General features: G+C 39.0%; 2 pseudogenes; both read right to left on the bottom strand.

Moving 5' to 3' along the window:
- Positions 1-15,228, bottom strand: part of LOC127676347 (ubiquitin-conjugating enzyme E2 G1-like) — a 1,073,095-nt pseudogene that overhangs the window by 59,799 nt on the left and 998,068 nt on the right.
- Positions 3,557-15,228, bottom strand: part of LOC127685088 (uncharacterized) — a 251,676-nt pseudogene continuing 240,004 nt past the window's right edge.

Raw genomic sequence — 15,228 nt, 5'->3', positions numbered from 1 at the left:
GTGGGAGACAAATGGACTTAGCCACCGCTCAGTGATTAGTATATGGGAACAGCTCTGTTCACAAATAGTAACACTGGCCAGGGGAAGAAAAGGCATGCAACTGGCTTTTATAATGTTCTGTAAAATGCCGTTACAAGAAATTCTCCAGCTCTAAGCAGATACATTTCATATTTTGTTTTGATCCCTCACTTAAACACAGGATCCAACAACTACAAGTGTTCATGAAGTACTTAAAAATTAATAAAACAGGTCACTTTCTGCCACTATAATCCTGGGTACACAGGACTATTTTATGATGTCTTTTGTACATCAGTTTTACAACAGCTTGACTCTAGGGTAAATGGGATGCATCATAAATCGCACGCTGCTTTCAAAACCTCTTTAATTTCTGTCAGCATTATTGTAACTGCAGTCCTAGGTGCATTTTGTACGTGTGTGTGTGTGTGTGTGTGTGTGTGTGTGTGTGTGTGTGTGTGTGTGTCTGAATTTGACAGTACCATCTCCTACATTCCAGTTGTGACTTTGATCTCTGAAACAAGAGATGTCACATCAGGGGGAAGGGAAGAGGGAAAAATGTCAACCTTCTATCACCCCGTTTCTTATACATCCCATGTACACAGGACCCACTCTGTATCTGAGCCCCCAAGTGGGGCTAACAACAGCGACACTGGGTGGTAGGGAACTCCAAGAAAAAGCATGGTCAAGCCCCATTTCTAACAAATGAGCTCCCAAAAGCAGACAGTGCTTCCCAGCTGCAAAGAAGCCAGTCCTTCCAGGGGCTGTGCTGGAGTCTCCCTGTGCTGTGCTCCCTGTGTGTCTCCCCGTTTCCTCCACCACTTGGCACTTACAAGTAGTTGGGGTTTTTTTGTTTGTTTGTTTGTTTGTTTGTTTTTTAATCTTTGCCTCATCCCACTGGAGATTCCGTCTAGTTTTGTCCTGAGCTCCAACACCACTGTATTTCTTTTTTTAATTCTGCCCCCCTTTCACGTCTCAAATCCTTCCGTCCATTCGGCATGTATGTAAACGCAGGGGGCCGGCTGCTTCAGAACCACACTTCAGGAAAGCACACACATGTCTGTCTAGCAGGATATGACTGGCCGCGTCTGCGTCCTCCGCAGCCGCGCGGGCATCACTGGGGTCCCCACACAGGCCGCGCCTGGGTCCCCTGCACCCTCCCTCCCCAGTGCCCAGCCGCCGCTCGGGGCTCTGAACAGGCCGGCAAGTTGGGAAAGTTGCCGCGGGATCCAGCAGCTCCGTGTATCCCGGGTCCCCGCGTCCCGCGCCCTCTGGAGTCCCCGACTGCCCGCCGCTCACCTAAGGAGTGGGGAAGCCCTCGCTCCCGTCTGCCCGCCCACCCGCCCGCAGCCGCCTCAAAAACTTGGGGCCAAGTTGAGGGGTGGGGGTGGATTTCGGGAGCGCCGCCGGCTGCCCGCCTCCTCGAGCCACCGCGCTAGAGGAGAATGCAGCCCGCCATGGCCCCGGGGCGTCCCGCCCGGCTCTTATAAAATGATCTAAAGTACACATAGTTGAAAAAGAAAAAAAAAAGAAACTGAAGGACAAGAAAACAAAGGCCTTATTGTTGGAGCAAAATATTGATGGTAAATTATCTGCTTACAAATAAATCTATGATTAAAAAGAAGAAGAAGAGAGAAACCAGAAAAACTACTAGAGACACATTTGTGTCTGAGGAGGAGGCAGTCCTCAGAAGGGCTTGAGAGATGGTGCTAAGCAAATGGGCATCTCCATCTTGTCACACCCACGGACGACTTTCCAGGATGACAAGATATGATCCTGACATTGTTTAGACTTCAGCTCTTATATTAGTTTTTAATCAGAAAAAGGTTTTAAATGAAAAATGTCTTGACAACAGTCAAATAATCTTGTACAGTATATCCATATATTAATCTTAAGTATAAGATTCAAACATTTAAAAATAAGTTTTATAAAATGCAAAGATTCAGTAACTTGATTAATTACTAAAGAACTACCCAGTACTCCCAGAGCTCCCAGGCACTAAACCACCAACCAAAGAGTACACATGGAGGGCCCCAGGGCTACAGATGCATATGTAGCTGAGGATGGCTTGTTGGACACCAAAGGGAGAAGATCCCTTGGTCCTGAGAAGGCGAGATGCCCTAGTATAGGGGAATGATAGTACAGGGAAGACAGAGTGTGTGGGTTGGTGAGCAGGGGGAGGGGGGAAGGGTTAGGGAGTTTTGGGGGAAAGCAGAACCAGGAATGGGGACAACATTTGAAATGTAAATAAAGAATACAACTAATTAAAAAACCGAACTAAGTGCAGAGGGCTTACAAAGTCTACAGTAGTTTGTTATAATGCCCCAGGTCCTCAAAGTCACACACCATTCACTCACCAACTCACCATGCCTTTAGGTTTGTAAACTCCACTCATACAAGTGCACCCTATGTATGCTTGATTTTCAGCATTTCTACTGTGTTCTTTTTGTATCTTTTCTGTGTTCAGATGTTTTTAAATATAAAAATATCTGTTCCGGTTGGCTACAATATGCAGAACAGAAATACGCTGTATAGTCTTGAGACTTAGGAGCAAGATAATGTATCACATAACCTTAAGGAATAGGCCACACCATCTAGGACTGTGAAGACTATTCAGTGATGTTCACATAACAATTCAATCTAAATGTCCTGGCATGTTCCTGAGGTTTAGCGACATGAGAGCACAAATAACACCACACCTCTCTTTGTCATTGAATGAAACCAAGGCACCAGGATCTACAAACAGAACAAGCAACATCTTCTTTGGTGTATAAAAATTAACTTCATTACACATACTATTTTTCTTATTTCCACTCTGTATAATTATACACAACCTGAAAGGTGTGCTAAAAAGGAAGAAGTCAGCCATAATCCCAGAAATGAGAGCTGCTGAGATCTGATTTTCCTCCTAGCCATTTCCTCTGATAGACTATTCAAAATACTTCCCTTCCCACAGAAAGCTGGAATACTATCGTGATGGACAGTAGTAAGATAGATAACACAGACTAGAAGAAATGGATTTCATTGCACTTACAGCATTGGTTCAAACTCCTAACTAAAGAAACAAGGCAAACTGGAGGATCTATGTATTAAACTCCTTTGGAAAACTAAGAAAGGAGGCAACCTAACTACTCAAGTGTGACACCCATAAAACAAGAATAAATAAGAATCTACAGTGAGTACAGAGAGGTACCCCCTGTTGGAATTGGTTTTGTTCCTCAAAACCAGTTTTTTACTTTCTATTTTAGCATTGAAACTATAAACTCTTAATTATTTTATCAATGAGAAACTTAGCTCAGTCCCAAAAGTGGGGGTGGGCATAAAGTATTTTTTTAAATCCTGAAATGCATGTCCTGGTAAATTTCTATATAAATTTGATTTACAAATTCTACCGAAAGAGTGACACAGCTGGCAGAATAAATAACTACAATAAATCATTATTAAATAATTGTAAATCTTTGTAATGACATAATGCCTAACATAAAAAAAAAAAGTATGCAGCAATGAACCTTCAGTAGAAGAAAAGTACTCTTCACACAGGAAAGCAAATTACAAAACTTACCATGCCCATATCACAATATGATTCAATGACTAAACAGGGAAATACAATTCATATAAATTGTACTGAAGCCTACAGCAGAGCTGAGCTTACTATCCTATCAAAACAGTGTATGGCAAGGGGTAACACGCTCCGGCGGCTCCCACTGACGATCACACGCACAGCAGCTAAGTCTTACAGGTACAGCTGCATCCAATATTTTGTTAGACAATAAAAACATATTCCAGGTATCAATCAACAAGCGCTGTTTGTCCTTTCTCCCGAAGTTTCATAAATATTCTGTAGCAATAATTTATCAGCCTGCCACACTCTCTTCCCTCCATAGGCTTAATCCTCAACATCTCGCCATATCATAAGATTTGATCAAAATTTCTCTTCCCAGAACAGGCAGAACTGGCATCAGACCTGTAGAAATATTTTAGCATGTTAGAATTGAAGAAACACACACACATACACATACACATACACACACACACACACACATACATACACATAAACATAGACACACACACAAGCAGGGTGGCTCAATGGATACAAAGTCACATTTCAAATACTAAGAATGAAACTGGAGTTTCAATTTACAGCACAATCAGCTCAGCCTTTTGAGTTTCTGACACAGATAAATTGAGAACTGTGGGTATGCCTTGTGGAAAGGAGGTGCATATGTCTTTCAGATCAAACATAAAAAAAAAGCAATTTCCTATTCGTTCAGAAGGGATGTTGGGACTATTCTACCTTTTCAATATCACTTTAAAGGATTGGAGAAATGGCTAGTGTGTGTCTGACCTGCTCTGAAATGTCCTGTTCCATCTTTTGTCCAAGAGTAACATACAGGTCTGGTCCTTTGTGAGTGCCAAGCATGCACTTCTTTAAAGGGTGCTTCTAGTGGAGGGAACTGCAACGATTCCATGTGTCTGCTTCCTTCTATTTCTTGACAATATCAAGTACCTGTCTACATTTTTATTTAAACAGAGAACAGAGCCCAGAGGTGTGTTCTTGGCTTCTTAATCTCCTAGGATCATTTGTCAAGTTCCTAAATCTTTTCTAGGTACAAAATTTAAGATGATTAAACTCTTCAGATATATGGGACTTTCCATGTATTAACGGTTTTAAGCTCTCGGGGTTAGAGAATATACTTATTTTAGTCTTTGAATGACTCCTTACACGTCTCATGTGCATCTGGGCTACTTGTTTTGTCATTTATATTATGAATCATTTCATAAAATGTGTCTGACTCTTACTAAACTGTGAACGTTTTGAGGTCGAGGACTGTCCCATTAATCATCATAGCCCTAATACTCATCTGGACTAAAGAAATGATAAATGATAATTCATGGAAAGAAAAGGAATGTGAGAGGCCCTCTTTTATTCTATCCACTCAATTCTTCCAGTATGATTTTATTAACACCATATATTGGTTGTAGGAATCATCTTTCCTATTAACAGCAAGCCACGCCATTCCCTTTTCTATTCACTTTTGAATTTCTCAATTCTGCTGCCCCTCCCTCTCTGGGTTCCTATCTTGTCATTCTTCCCAAGTTTACAAATTCACAATAGTATTCAGAACAAGATTTTAACTCATCTAGGGTAGCCAGTCTGACCACAGTGTTTAGGGTTATGGTATATCTTGATCCACAGCCATAAATAAAGGAAAGTTTGCATGAATTTCTAAGTTGTCAGCATCTATCACTTACATTTTAAGGTCTCTGTTAATTCATCCATTTTTTTAATTTTTAAATTAAGTTGAAAGCTAAGCTAGTTTACACCAAGATGGGAAGAACTTTTCTATGAAAAGGGCATGATTCTAACTTCCTTGATCCTGCATTCTATAATTTCCTATAATAATAAAGATACTTGTAGAGTTTCCCATGGCCACTGACTAGTTAGCTGTGTTTAGTAACTCCAGGGGTTAAGGAAAAATATCATAGGTTTTATGGCTTCTCTTTTCAAGCCTTTTTGTTGATATGACTCTAAGCAGATTGGTTACTGTTTCCATAGAATAATACCAACATGGGATCAAGGCCTCTTCCATTTCTTCATTGAGAATTTCCTCACAGATAAAGATGAACGAGCAGCAAGTGCAGAACTAACTTCACTGAAGGCCACATGTATCTCAAGATGAGAGGTGCCTCATCTTAAATGCTTGCAACAGTGCAAAGGGCCAGCTATTTTTACTTTACCAAGAGAAGATGAAACCATAAGGCAGAAGATGAGGTCACATAGTACTTTCCAGCATCAAGACAGAAGCTTCGAGACAGAGCTAAGTGCAAACACAGAGAGAAATTATCAAAAACTGAAGCCCTGCTGCATGGCACAATCTCCATGGAAGGATTTGATTCACAGGCTATAGGAAAGAATGGTGTCAGCAGATACCTGAAGACTTGTCCAGGAAGTCAGGCAGCCTATGCAAGTGGAGTCCAAGGATGAAATATACTAGTGGGATCAAGTGCACAGTTTCTAGAGGAAGAGTGACCTTCATTTATGATTGAGGGGATATTGGAAACCCACAATTGTGTCATGTAGATGCTTCCTGAGAAGAGTAATTTCTAATAGTTGGCTGTTTTAGGCTGAGACAGTTAAAAGGAATAAAACTCCTAAAAGAAACTCCAGAAAACACAATAAAAGTCTTAATGTCCTTTCTATAAGAACTTTGGGCCTAGATTGCCTATCCTTAATGACGGCTGGGACTTTGCAAATATTCAGAGATAACTGCATTGAATGTCATTCCCAAGGGATTTTCATTTTCCTCCCCACATCAATAGCTCATTAATGTCCATGACAAAGAAATTGGGAATCCCATACCAAGTCTATATGCGAAATTGAAATCAGTAAGGCTGCCAATAGTCAAGGAGAAAGTAAAATTCTGAATGACCTCCAAATAATGGCAGTACATGAAAACAGATAGCAAATGATATAAACTCCCCTGATCAAACGATTCACACCTACTATGTGCCTCAGTTAGCTGTGTCCTCAGTCATAAGAGTAGAGCAGTATTTACAAAGAGGGGAGTAAAGGAAAGACACAGCATCAATGCAATTTTTAGTTGATTTGAGGGGTCAAAAATATGTCAATTAATTGATGCAAAGACAAGCTAGAAATGAGGCATGATAATGTAAAGTGATCTGCTGGCGACTAAAAGTCCTATTCCAAAGTGGTGGTATAAATGGATATATAAAATAACAGTAAAAAAAGAGATATGGAAATGTGTAGAGGAGGTATATCACAGAGGGAACACCTAATGTCGTGTGGACCTGTTCCCCCAACACAAAGATGGTCAGTGGTAATGCAGAGTGGAAAGGAGGAGTAGAATCTGTAAATGAGGCCAGATGCCGTTATAGAGGGCTTTGTCTCCAGATGAAAGGCGAGACATATGATGCGATGCAAACTTTAAAAGACAGATTTTACTTCTCTATGGTGACTACAATGTCAGGACTCAAAGTGATTACAAGTAGATGAGTGACAAGGGCAGACATTGATAATTACAAAAGGCCAAATAAGACATGGGTCTAGAAAAAGGTTACTATAGAGAACAGACACAGCAAGAGGGAGAAGTCAACAGGGTTTGGTGATGGAATATATATAGTCTGAGTAAACATAATAAATAAGTTATGGAAGATATTTTTGCAGTATTTCAATGATCAAAAGAGGAAAGAAGAGAGTACAGGAGACACAAAGATTTGGTTTGCCATTTTCAGTTTTGGTCCTTGTTTAAATGTTTTGTAGCCTTCTGTTTAGACATTAATATTGTCAGGGAGGCCTTTTGGATAGATAGCTATGACTTTCTGATCAGGGATGTGATTTATAAGATAGGTTCAAGCTAAAAGTGGAATATGTAGAGACTGGAGAGATGTCTCATTACTTAAGACCACTGGCTAGTCTTCCATAATACACCAGTTTGATTCCCAGCACCCAAAAGGAGGCTCAAAACCAGCTATGACTCCATTTGCAAGGAATCTGCTGCCCTCTTCTTGCCCCCTTGAGCACCAGGCACACACATGGTACATAGGCATAAATGCAGGGAAAATACCCATACACAAAACAATGATAGAATAGAATGAAAAAAGATGTCTAATAGGATAAAAAGCTGTACACCTGAAGAAAGGATAAGATTAATTAATGAAATAATGGTTTCAAGCAAAAGCAACCACATTCCTTGTCAATCACAAGTTAAATTATTATCCAACAATAGTAATACTACAAAAGCTGATCATAGTATAAAGCCTAGTACACACCCATAGACTGCAAACTCAGGGAAAAAAATAATCCTTCTGCCATATCTTAAATACTGTGCTCAATTTCAAACAGAGATTACTTTTTTTTATATAAAAGACCTGCCAAACAGTGTGATTTAAGGTGGAAGACAAACTGGTCTAGAAACAGATTATATGAATTTTAGACAGCATGGTTAGCAAAAGAAAGTAAGAAAAAACCCCAACAGACAGAAGCTGAATTAATTACCATTTCATTTCAACTTATTCTTTTAGCAAGTTTTTTTTTTTTTTACATATTTCAAAGAATATACTAGTAATTCACAATAAAAGCAAGATGATGTCCATGAATGAATTTAGAGGGAATGTAGAATTTCGTTAGAGGTTAGAGAGAATTCATGAACTCATCAGTTTTTAAAGAGAGAATAAGGAAACATAATTTTACATTCCAGTGATGCTACCATAAATAGTCCATAAATAGTGCAGAATGTAAGCTCTCCTGTTTATTGCTCTGCTCAACTGTGTATCCTAGCCCCTGTAGTAGTGCTAGAACTATACAATAAGCACTCAATGATGGGACAAATGGATAAACTGGTAATATTTTCTTGAGTTGCATATTTCTATATTCATGAAAACTTATAATGGCTGAATATAGAAATATCTGGATGTCCTTCCAATTGCACAGTTCTAAAAGTCTATGTATTTTTGACTAGGACATTGGGCAAAAATCCTAAGTCAGTTTATTTCTTCTCAGAGTTAACATTTTCCCCCCAACTAAAGACATGGGAAAAGATGAGAATTCTCTGTCTTGAGGACTTACTAACTGGTCTTCACTGTTTTATTTTCCTGGCATGTGGTTTCTATTAAGGCATCAGATATAATCATACACCAGATATAATGTTATATTATATAGTTCCTGTAGAATCCTTTAATAATCTATGTATTTTTGACTATATAGTATCGACATGAGGGAAGAACAGAATTTTGGAAAGAAAATAATCAATGTCCTTCCTGAGGTCAAACACAACAGGAGAGGCCAATGGTCGCTGAGAGTCAGCTTTCTTTCCCCTTCTAAGACAGATTGCTTCCTTTTATCTTAGTGCATATGCTGGAGGTATACTGTGCTGGGTGCCTGAAAGTTCTTCAGAACATGCAGAGGCATGCACTGGCTAGAACTTTTGCTTTCATGGAAATGTTTCTCTGAACAAAACAAAGCACTGGTGCTCATAACCATGGATGGATGAACAAAACACCACCAAAGACCAGGTGATGTTTCCCTTTCTGTTTCCAAGAGCATCACATTGAAGGGAGACTGGAACAGTCTGTCGGGGCTCATCAAATTATCATACCTCAACCCACCTCAGCCCACCTGCCAGTTACACACTCTGAGTTTTCACTGGAAAATTGCATTCAGTGGGACTCCATGGCTCATTTCTCTCTAGCATTCCCAAGACACAGTGGTAATACTGGATGGAGGGCTTGCCTGAAACCGTACTTAGGCTTTAATCTCTGTGCATCCAAAGTTACAAGGTCACAGATGGATGGGTCAATCTGTAAAGTGTTATGTCTTCATGCCTATTTAACTACATATCATTTCAATTTGTAGGAAATAGCATGCCTTGTTAGCCTAGGTAAAGTTTCCCTAGCTTTTCTTTTATGATTCCTATTTTCTTTGCAAAGCAATTTAGTTAGTATTTAACTATAAGAACATCTATAACATTGGGCAAGGTTGGGTAAGGTGATTCTTTTATCTTGTGCATATATACACATCTGTATGCAAAATAATGTCAATCTGAGGTCCATAAGAAAAGAATCACAAAGACCCAACTACTTAATCTTTCTTGATCTTAAAATATGGGTTTTTAAAAAAACAAAACAAAACAAAACAAAACAAAAACCTTAAGTTTTCAACTTAATGGAACTAGTAAGGAAGGAACTATATTTGAGTTTCAAAAGCTTTAAAGAAGCAAAAATTAGCCAGCCATTTTTATAAGAAAACACTCAAGATAATGACATTATCAAGCCCTTACAAAAATATTCCCATCACCTTCAAAAACAAACAAACAAACAAACAAAACAAAACAAAAAAGCAAGCAAGCAACCAACCAAAACAACAGATAGCAATTAGCTTTGAAACTTGGAGGAATGACCTACCAGCCCAACCTTAACACCTTGAAGTTACACTTAGCACCTTCTCAATCCTGCCCTATTTTTCAGTTCCCATCCATTTCTAATCACCCTGTACTTTTCCTGAATTGTAGCCTCAAGTCATACTTTTCGTTTTCTCTAGTTTTCCTCTCATCACTTCTGCTAGTAGCTCCGAGCATCCTTAATCCAAACATCAGCTTCACGCTACCTGCCTCAAGAAGACTGCTGTCTAGTATTACACAGTTAGCATCTAATAACAAACATCCCTTTGGGGTTATCTAAATTCATATATCAACTCTAATCTCTCATCAGGCTGGAACCATGTCACAGACTCTGAATTCCTTATCATGCCTAAAACGTTAACAGTTAACATGCAGGAACTCAAGTGGTCCCTCCAATTAACACCTGTACACTAACACTTTTCAAAGGGTATTCAATGTACTTGTGTTTTAAAAACCATTATATTGGTGATTTAAAAAAAAAAACAAACCTACACATGTAGAGTTGAACTGAATAGCTCATTGGAGCAGCTTAGAACAGTGCCTGGAATATAACACTCCTTCAACAAATCCAGGTTATTATTAAGCAGCAAATGGATGATAATTATATTGGGAATTTTCACAGGCTCACCCTTAGGCTAGTATATCAATTTTCTTGGAAGAAACTTTACATATCTCTAAAGATTATTTTTACAATCTTCTTGTAAAATATGGTATTGTGCTAATGAAGCTCTAACAGACTGACAACATTTTAGCATGCTTCAACCTAAATGTGACAATTCCTTATGGTTTAAAACAACAAACTGAAAACAGTCTTTATCGAGGTGGCTTAAGATCAGACTTGGCACCAGGGCATCAGCTGGATTTCAGATATAGCCAGATGTTTTCCACTACATTCTTACTCTAAAAGTGTTGGCCTTACTGATATTCAAAGCCTAGGTTAAAGCGGGGATTCAGTTTCTGCCCCTGGTGAATGCTACCATTTGCATCTTAGTTGGCCTCACCAATAAATAATTATTTAGCTGAATGTGAACCTTCCTCTTCAAGATATTTGCATATAAGACATTCATCTACCCATTGTCAAAATCCTAAATCATCACTATATGCCCTCAACATTTATTCTTCCTTCACTCTTTGTCTAACTAATGAATTAGCATAAATTTTCTGGTCCCCATTACACTCATTTATTCATCCATTATCATTCGTTCATTCACTCATTCATTCATACATACAGTCATAACTGCTACAAAATCTTCCAACTCCACTTCTACTTTAAATTTAATCTGATAATGGCTTCCCAAGTCACTTAATCCCTTAGTACTTTTTGCTCCATAACTGATTTGATCTGATTAAAGATTTTGATTCTATTATCATCTATCTCCTTAGCATTCACGAAGACATGGTCTCATGGGTTTCTACATCCTTGTCTATTTCTCTTTCATATATTCTAAAGACTGGTGTCACCATGGCTCTTCTTCCCAGAGGAGTTCCTGGTTTCCCCTCATTGTCCAGACTCTTACAGTATTAAGCCTACACAATGGCTTTAACTACTCCCAAGTTATTTATAGCTACAAACCTAGAGTATTATCTCAGTTTACTCCATTGATCACTAGATGCATATACATTACACTCATCTATGATGGAACAGCCATAGAATCATAAACTAAACATTTTTTTAGAACTGAACTCGAGATCTGTTACATGAACCCAAGTATCCCTTCAGAGAAATTTCCATTTCTCATATTTTGCATTCCAAACCAATGCTACCTGGGTTTGTTGATCCTTCGCTTCTTTTCTGTGTACCTGACTACCCATTCCTACCACCTGACCTCATTCATCTCATGGCCCCATCTGAATTATCTGGCATACTATTGCTATCTATGAGGTAGACGATATAAAGATATTTAATAAAAAAAAAGAAAAACAGTGTGCTGGTGAGAAAATAGAAGAGAATGTAAAACCATTCAGAATAACTTATCCCAACCTTCTACATTGAAGATCATGGTAGGGAGCCATCCTTACCACAAATGCCTGACTGGCAAAGGTGTGTGTTTCATGGCCACCAGGGCACCACCCCAGTCTAGGAACCAGACATTGTATTCTTCATCAAAGATCTGGAACAACAACAATCACAGCAATGGTTTACATTTGCAGTGCTTAACAGTTTGCAGTCTTTCACACACATTGTTTCATTTAGATTCTGAGCCTTCCAGTGATCCTAGTAGATGGTCTGGAAAGCATTATCTGCATTTGATAGATGAGAAACTAGACTTACAGAGAACAAATGCTCTCCTCATCCCACTGAAATGGCATTTCTAGGACATTTGCCACGAGCCATGTAAACTGATAGACTATAAAAGGGGAAGTGATATGGTACATGCTCAACTAGGTAACCATTTCCACCCCCAAAAGATTATGATTTCAAAGAAATTTCCCTATCTTTGCTTCTTTATAAGCTACTTCTATGCCCTGTGTTCCTCTGCCTCTATGCCCTTTTAATGTTTATTTTTCTAGGACTCAAAAGGGAATTTTTCCAAAACCCTAAAAAATTGAATATTTAGACCTTGTTACTACCTCCTACATTCTTCTATAAGTTGGAAGGAAACCCAAAGTTGGTGTCCAGGAACCACTTTTACAAATGCACCTTAAATTATGGTTCTTCCAGGGTCTTAAGACAAGTCAGGACCTGAGCTATTTATCCATATCTTATTAACCTGTTCATTCACTGGTACACGTATTCAGTGTTATGCATCTCTATCTTTTTATAGATGGTTATTAAATACCAGCAAAATACAAGGTTGCTCAGATTTAATTCTACATATACCAAAGCTTATGCCATATGATTCTAGCTTGAGCAGGGACAGTATTTAACAAAGAACTCTAGTTCCAGAGTTTATAGTGGAAAGCAGACATTGGGAATTCTGCTGCTGGCTTATGTGGCCTAGATGCAGAACTTAGGATAGTGACTTGGGGGAGAGGACTAGAAGAGTGTAAGCAGAAGTAGGAAGATGGAGGCTGGAGAGATGGCTCAGCAGTTAAGAACAATGACTGTTCTTCCAGAGGTCCTGAGTTCAATTCCTGGCAACCACATGGTGGCTCACAACCATCTGTAATGATATCCGATGTCCCCTTCTGGTATGTCTGAAGAGAGCAACAGTGTACTCATGTAGATAGATAGATAGATAGATAGATAGATAGATAGATAGATAGAATAGAATAGAATAGAATAGAATAGAATAGAATAGAATAGAATAGAATAGAATAGAATAGAATAGAATAAATAGGAATAACAATCTCCTGCACTTATGAACACTGTAAAGATGTAAACTTCTGAGTCCTGGAATTCTTTCTTTTCATTCTTCACATTTATCTTTCCAGTTAAAAAATAATGCCTTACTAATGGCTAGTCTTAACAGGCAGTGAACTCAAGGCTGCAATTCACATATGACAGAAAGGTAACATCTACAGTGTTAGTCAGAGGATGGCTCTGTAATGGGAATGCAGGACTGAAGCTAGGGAGGAGAAGAAAGTGCTCCTCACAATTTCTTCTTAATATTGTCATCCTGGCCACTGATAAGTCTTCCTTTGCTAGGCATTGATGTGAAAAGTGGAAGCTCTGCTAGTTTGAGAAAGAGAAGAAGCAAGCCAACAAGGTACTAGCACAGGAAAGGATACAGCTGTGGCTACCTGGCTGTGTGTGGTACTACTACGTTAGGTTCTTAAACAATGATGATTCTTTCTATTAGATGAGTTTGTTTTTCAGATCCTGACATCTTTTGGCCCTTGCAATATGTTATCTTATATTTTGAAGGTTGACACCCATTCATATGCCTGTTCTCTAGCCACAGGATTACAGCCTTTGGAGCAGAATCTGACAAACGCTATTTTTAAAATAGCTGTTGCATCTGTTAACTACCCAGCATTCTTTTATGGTGGTGGTAGTGGCAATGTTGGCAGAGAGGCTGATTGTGATACTGGTGGTGGTGGTGATGCCAGCTTTAATCTGGCCATCCAAACTGGAGCATGACCAGCAAGACACCTAATAGTGAATTCATCTGCAGCAAGATACCTGGTGCCTTTCCTTTCTCTTCCTCAGCTCAAAATTTTATCTCTAAGACTTAGTAAGAGAGAATCTATAATTATTGTTTCCCAGTTTCCCTAATAGAACTAACTCTTCATTCTTATTCCCATGATCATAAGACCATTAAAATAATACAATCACCCTGAACTATATTTAGCTTTATGTGAAATTATTTCCTTCATTTAAATTTGAACTCATTAAAGGAAGGAACGTCAAATCTTAAGGCTTTTGCCTGATATCTTGCTGGCATTAAATATGTCTGTGTTGACTGATAAAGTAGTCACATGTGACTACCTACACTAAACTTAAGTTACAAAATGCAGTTCACACTCAGCATATACCACATACAGAGTGGCTATGTGGGGACTGTTATCATCATGCCAAGGTCTATTGTTTATAACACTAAACTGATTGTTCCTGTAGATATATGTGTATTAAGCTGTCTTATAGTTACTGATGGCTAAGCCTATATAACTTTTAAATTATCACTGCCTTCCATGGCTTTTCTGGTTTCGACATTCTAATCCTTTCACTTTAAAGATAAAGAAGTCGATGGAGGAAGTTGATGAGAGCGGCTTGCCAAGATTCCTTGGCACGCTAATGACAGAAACAGCTTCATCAGTGTATGCCCAGGAAGCAGAACGACATTAGCATCCAGAGGCTCTTATATACATGTTGCTGAAGGGACTATATAACCAGCCAGCACAAGTCAAGGTCTTCCTTCTCCAGGTCCAGGTCTCCTCCCACTCACCAGGACCACTCTAAGCTGCCAGTTAAATCCAGTAAACTGGGGAGCTAGTCAAGGATTCTTCAACTACAAAGTCGTAAGGACTCTAAGAATCTACAGGAAGGGGAACTTTTACTCTAACCATCCCCCTTCTTCCTGAATCTTCTGCTCACCTGTCTCCATGTGTTGCCCCCATCAGAGGAGATGAACACACCGATATCCGTATAGGAGAGTTCTGAGCCAATATTACCTGAAACATAAGAAGATCTTTTGAATTTGTCAGGAAGTTTATGTTTTAGGTGTGCTCAGGGTTAGAGGAGAAGCATCAGAGTAAAGGTTTCCTGAAGGATGCTTACAGTTAATTCTTGAACACTTTTTCTAAAGATCACCTAGAACTAAAAATCCAGCAGGAAAAATAACTCATTATGGGAAAAGCAAGTATACAGTGTGACTCTAATTCATCTTTAGACAGTAGAACTCCAGGACTAGAT

Source organism: Apodemus sylvaticus, chromosome 1 (genome assembly GCF_947179515.1).
Source record: "Apodemus sylvaticus chromosome 1, mApoSyl1.1, whole genome shotgun sequence".
Lineage (NCBI taxonomy): Eukaryota > Metazoa > Chordata > Mammalia > Rodentia > Muridae > Apodemus > Apodemus sylvaticus.
Note: the sequence above shows the minus strand (reverse complement) of the source record. Positions and strands in the feature narration are given on the sequence as shown.